The sequence below is a fragment of the Otolemur garnettii genome, unplaced genomic scaffold (genome assembly GCF_000181295.1).
Source record: "Otolemur garnettii isolate 467f Iridium unplaced genomic scaffold, OtoGar3 scaffold00336, whole genome shotgun sequence".
Lineage (NCBI taxonomy): Eukaryota > Metazoa > Chordata > Mammalia > Primates > Galagidae > Otolemur > Otolemur garnettii.
Genome location: NW_003852731.1, coordinates 237,686 through 244,223, shown reverse-complemented (window position 1 = coordinate 244,223; position 6,538 = coordinate 237,686). Strand labels below are relative to the sequence as shown.

Sequence of the window (6,538 nt, the reverse complement as noted above, 5' to 3'; positions counted from 1 at the left end):
CTTCATATTAACTTTGGTGAATTTAATTATAATGTGTCTGGGAGATACTTTATTTGGGTTGAGTAGTGCTGGGGTTCGGAAACTGTTTGCTATCTGAATTTCAGAATCTCTTGTCATGTTTGGGAAGTTCTCCACGATTATCTCTTGAAGTGGAGGATCTGGGCCTTTTGAAGCAACCTCATCATCTTCAAGAATTCCTATGAGGCGAATATTAGTTTTCTTTGAATTAACTCAGAGTTCTCTGAGGGAATGATCCTTTTTTGTTCTCCACTTCTCTTCCTCTTTAAGCATTTGGGAGTATTCAAAAGCTTTGTTTTCAATGTCAGAAATCTTTCTTCTGCTTGCTCCATTCTATTACTGAGAGATTCTACTGCATTTCTCAGATCTTTGAGGGCTGCAAATTCCCTCAATGTGTCACAATCTTTGGTAATTTTGTCTTTGAATTCATTGAATTCTTGAGACAACTTTTGAAATGCTCCTTGAATTTCTAATTCCAACTTTACCTCCATTCTGTTAATCTTAGTTACAATCCAAATTATGGATTTGATTTCTCAGCCATTTGTTTATGAATGGGATCTTCTGGTATGTCGGCCTTGTCATTCCTTTGGAGAGTTGATCTACTCTGGTTATTCATGTTGCCAGAGTTTTTCCGCTGATTCTGCCCCATGATTAATTTTCACCGTTTGGCTAGATAAGCAAATAAGGTGAAATTGGATTGGGGGCTCCTGGAGTAGTGACTAACCAGCCCTTTTCCCAAGAGCTGGGACTGGTGATTGCAGGTTTTCCCCTATAGTTTTGCAAAGAACCCATATAGTGCTACAGCCTGAGACACTGGGGACCTGCTTGGTGTGGTGGGGCTAAGTGGTTCTGTCTTGTTTTCAGCTGGTCTCTGTCCAATCCTAGTGAATCAGTAACTCTGGGTTGAAATCTGAGCTATTGTATGTTTCCTTGGGGTCACAGGTCACCTCAGCAGGGTGATGTGCACTCTTCAGTCTCCTCTCTTGGTTCAGCTCCAAACCATCGGCTTACTTGCTAACCTTCTGTCTTTAACTCTCCTTCTGGACAGGAGCCTCTGTGGAAAGCTGGCTCCAGTTGGCCATCTTGCCTCCTCCCCCTCAATTTCTTAAATTCAAAATTTACTATAAACTACTTCAAAATAGTATAATACTGACGTTAAGACAATAATACAGATTAATGGATCAGAACTAACAGTCCAAAAGTAAGCCACTACATTTATGGCTAATTTTTTTTTTTTTGGTATGTTTATTGGGAAGCAGAGTGCTGTATACTGACCAGCACATGAAGGCCACCCAAAGGGCAGCTTACAGATCATATTCCAAAAGATACAGAGGATATTTGCTAATGTCAGTCAACTGGAACATGGACAACTCTGGGCAGCTTCTCCAATCTCATCCCTCTGGGGTCAGGTAAACTCCCATTTTCCTGACAGCAACTGTGGTTAACTAGAGATAAAGTCCCTCAAGGGTGCCTTCTTGTTTTTTATATAGAACATTTTCTTTATATTTTTTGAAGTCTTCATTTGTTACTTTCATTCTACATTCTCTTAAGGCCATCAGACCAGCTTCTGTACAAACTGCCTTAATGTCAGCACCAGACAGGTCATCTTTAGCCATGATCAAGTCATCCAGCATTACATCATCAGCCAGGGTCATCCTGCTTGTGTGAATCTGAAAGATGAGCTTCTTAGTCTTTTCATCAGGCAGGGGAAACTTGATCTTCCTGTGAATGCGGCCTGGTCTGAAAAGGGCTGGATCCAAAGTTTCTATTTGGTTTGTAGCCATAATAACTTTCACATCACCGCTTCAATCAAATCCATCCAACTGATTCAACAGTTCCAACATTGTTCGCTGAATTTCTCTCTCACCACCAGAATTTGAGTCATATCTTTTTGTCCCAATGGCATCAATTTCATCAATAAACATGATGGAAGGTGCATGTTCTTTAGCAACTCGAAACAATTCCTGAACAAGTTTGGGCCCATCACCTAGGTACTTCTGAAAAGTTCAGAGCCAACTACTCTCAAGAAAGTGGTCGAGGTTTGGTTTGCTACTGTTTCGCTAACAAGGTTTTACCTGTGCCAGGTGGACCATAAAGAATGACCCCTTTAGGGGGCTTTATATCCATCTCTTCATAATATTCAGGATAGGTGAGAGGAAGCTCCACAGATTCCTTAATTTCCTGGATCTGGTTGTCCAAGCCCCCAGTATCAGTATGGGTTTTCTGGGGTGCCTTTTACACCTTCATCACTGTGACCAGGGGATCTATGTCATCCATCAACACCCCTATCACAGCATGCACCTTGTGGTTGAGCAGGACTGAATAGCCTGGTTCCAGCAGATCCTTGTCTACAAATGAAAGGATGCTGACATAAGTGTTCTGAGCCCACAGATGTGGACATGATGGCATGATTGTCATTAATGATGTCTTCTAAGGTTCCTACTGACATTGGTGTTCCTCTCAGATCATCAACTTTTGATCTTTCCTCCTCTTGCTTTTCTTCTAATGGTTTCATTTGTTCCTGATTTCTAATGAATTCTTCCTCCATGAGAAGATAGTCTTTAATTCTCTCTAACTTCAACAATTTTAATTGGCACTGAGTGTGAGGTGTCACCAGTGGTAGTTTACTGGCTGCAACTGGTCCCTTTGTTTTCTTCTTCTTTTTCCCCACTCTGGTTGGTACAGGAGTTTCATATTTCTTTTTCTTGCCCTTGTCATCCTTCTTGCCACTTCCAGGACCATGGCCACCACTCTGACTTTGACCCATCCTGCCTCGGCTGCTGGCTCTGTGGCTAATTTATTTTTAAAAGAGTGTCATGACAGTTCAAAGAGTAAATAATGGCTTTTCCAGAAAATGGTACTATAAAACAAATCTAAACACAGACCTTAAACCCAAAATAATTAAATACAAAAATTAATTCCAAATAAATCATCAGTTTAAATGTTAGAGCTAAAATTACAAAACTCTTAGAAGAAAACAGTAAACCTTCATAATGGTTTCTTAGATACAGCACCAAAGCACAAACAACAGATTAAAAAATAAATAAACTGGAATCTAGCTAAGTGTTGCATGTCAAAAACCACCATCATGCAGTGAAAAAACAACCCACAGAACTAGAGGAAACATTTGCAAATCATGTATCTGATAAGGACTTTGTTTTTAGCATACAGGAAGAGTACTCAATAATAAAAAGACAACCCACATAAAAAAACTGCAAAAGATTTGAACAGACATCCCCACAATCAAGATGTCTGAATGGCCAATAAACACATGAAGAGATGTTCATCATGATCCCTCAATTAATACAAATCAAAACCCCAATGAGATACCACTTCATCCCCGAAAGGACTGTTAGGATTATAAAAATAGATAATAACAATTATCAAGAATTACAGCAGGAATGTGAAGAAAGTTGAACCCTTACACACTGCCGGTGGCAAGGTAAAGTGGTTTAGCTGACTTAGGGAACAGCAAGGCAGTTCTTTAAGGGGTTGAGCACAGAGTTGCCATATGATCCAGCAGTTCCACACCTAGGTATAGACCCCAAAGAAACAAAAGCTTAACTCCACACAAAAATCTGTATGTGAACGTTTGCAGCACTATTATTCATAATATCCAAAAATGAGAAACAAGCATATTTCCATTAACTGTTAAGGGTATAAAACGTGGCATATGCACACCATGGTCTTGGCCATAAAACGTTATATAGTGCTCATCTGTGCTACAACGTGGGTGACAAGCAAAAACAATGTGGTAAGTGAAAGAAGCCAGACACAGAGGTCACGCATTGTATGAAACCATTTATGTGAAAAGTCCAGAATGAACATGCCAGAGAGACTGACAGTAAATGATTGGTTTCTAGAGACCCAGAGCAGTAGGGGAAAATAAGCAGTGAGGGCTTATGGACACAGAGATTGAGCAGTGACACTGAAAAGGCTCTGGAACTCAAGAAAGGCAGCGTGATGGTGGCAAAATTTTGTGACTATGCTAAAAAATCAATGAAATAATTCAAAGTAGTGATTATTATGCTCTGTGAATTATACTTCACTTTAACCTATTATTTAAAAGACAAAGAAATTTATCAACTCAGAATAAACTTTCAAAGACTAAGGCAAGATCATATCAGGATTTCCCCAATTTTCTCTGTTCTCAAGCATAGCTTTTGCTCATCAGGATTGCAACACCAACGTCTGACTTCTGCTTTTTTTTATTTTAGGCATTTTTGGTCAGGCAGTAAAGAACAAAATCAGCTGTACACTTCCATTTCCCCCTCTGCCTCTGCTGGACTCCCTGTTCTCCTCAAAGGAGGGCATGGGAGAGCCTCAATGCTTCAGTCTGAGCACACGTAAGACACCCTGGTGGACACCCCACATTTCTCTTTGCAGATGTTCACTCTTTACAGCTCCTGTGCTAAGAGCAAGTTTTGCCCATGTGTAGGCTCAGCATGCCAATTTTCCTGCAATGCTTGTGGCCAGGCTGTTCAGCACTGAAACCTCCAAAGCTAAGGTCCCCCCAGCCAAGACTTCTGACCTGGCCTCCACAGGTCGCCTGGCCTGACCCACAGTGAGCCTTTTGCCTACATCAAGATACTCATTCCAGAAAATGGCATCCATACTGCTGCCAAACTACTTTCTGCCTTTACTTGCAATACATTCCAACCCTCCAAACAAAAGATGGTGCAACCTCTTTTACCACAAGCTTCTGCCACCTTCCCCCGGTATGAGAAGCATGTAAATAGAATTAAAACTTCCAGCAGGAAGGAAAGCTCTCTGCCCAACTGGGGTGCTGGCAACAGGTGCCTTTTTTAGCTGCCTTACAAAGCTTTTTTATAGAGAGACTGGCCACAGACCTCCCTGCCCAGAGGAGTGTGCTGGGAGCCCCATGTGGCCTGCCCAGCTATTGTCAGGTTGCAAAGCCCCTGTCCCCACCTGGACAGCAGCCCACGGGCGCAAATAAAGTGCTGCAGCCTCTTGGCTGGTGGAGTGTCATCCCTCCAGCCCCTGCACACTGCCCAGGGGCCCAGCATTGCTCTTGGCAGTATTAGTCCCAATTCTAGTGCCTGGGTCAGCAGAGCACCAGCAGAGCACATCCCAGCAGAACCCCTGCAGCAATGTCCATCCACTCCTCAACCCTTTCTTGCACTCGACCTTCTGCTGAGATACCAGGAAGGAGTGACACTATTCAGAGCTATTCCCTGCTCTCCAGGAGATCAGACTGGACCTTACCCCACACACGACCCTCAGAGTCACCGAAGCAAGGCTGACACACTGAAGCCCAGGACCCGGCTTCCCACTCTGGAGCACAGGTATGCTCCCCTGCAGTGCTGGGCACCCCACCTAATGCCCTCCTTCACAGGGATACACACTGCTTCACTTTCTGAACAGAAGACTCAATGGTTCAGAATAACTGAGAAAGACAACCTGAACCACAAATATTAAAGATAGTATTTTACTCATTTATTTCTTTTGCCAAGTGTATGTCTATCAATATAGAAAAGGGTCCTGTAAAGAAGTTACGCATACATACTTCCTGTTAAATAAATGCCTCCACTAAGACCAGCTGCAATCAGTTAGGGACAGCCGCTCAAAATTGTGTGTGCGTGCACGTGCGCACATGTGGCTGTGCTACACACACATGCAGGTCTGTGCACACACACACATGCATTATCGACACACCATCAGGCATGGGAAAGAGCGATAATAACATAAAACTAGGTGGAGGAAGGGGCGCTGTTGTCTTAGCATGGTCCCTGAGGCCTCGCTAAGAAGAGGTGCTATTTTAAGTGAGACCTGAATGAAATGAGGAACAGGAACCTGAGAGGACACTCGGACTGAACACACTCAACAAAGTGTGACAGTGGTGAAGGGAGTGAGAAGTGAAAACCCAACAGATCCCGAAGGTTGACCCAGAGGACTACGAGGAAGGGAGGGGGGAGGGAGGAAGAAAAGTCCAGAATCTCCCAGGGCCTTGTCTTCAGAGCCGGGGAAGTGTGCATGGTGCAGAGCCCTGCAGAGGGGGAGCAGGGGCCAGGGTGTGTAGGGACACAAGGTGCACAGCCACAGGACCAGGATGGATGTGCTGCTGCAGTCAGGAGCCTAAGTGAGTCCCCTGGGCATGGCTGCCTAAGGGAAGGAGAACAGAGGAATTGTGAGGACAGGGCCTCAGCCTGGGTGAATTTCACAGGAGAGAATGGTTTCTAGAAGCCAGGGGGACACAGCAGAACCATGGGGGCCTTGAGACTGTGGTCATAACCAGTGGCCCAGCAGGGTCTCTCTCTAGCCAAACAGAGCTTCTTGGGCACAGGTGCTGAGCGGTAGGAATCTGGATTTAGCCTCAGGTGGGTTTTTGCCAGGTGACTATGAAAGTAGGACAGCATTCCAGAAAGAAGAGAAGGGAGGACGTTGGATACAATGAACACTGCAAGGGAGGCAGGGAGGAAGGTCCCTACAGGGCCGATGTGCAGCAGACCCTCTGGGAGTGACCAAGGGCCCGCAAAGGAGGCAGGGAGGAAGGTCCCTA

At 44.2% G+C, this 6,538-nt stretch overlaps 1 protein-coding gene and 1 pseudogene across 1 annotated transcript in view; both read right to left on the bottom strand.

The window, feature by feature from the left end:
* Positions 1-6,538, bottom strand: part of RNF144A (ring finger protein 144A) — a 112,844-nt gene that overhangs the window by 89,372 nt on the left and 16,934 nt on the right. The window lies entirely within an intron of this gene.
* Positions 1,321-2,891, bottom strand: LOC100960567 (annotated as a pseudogene).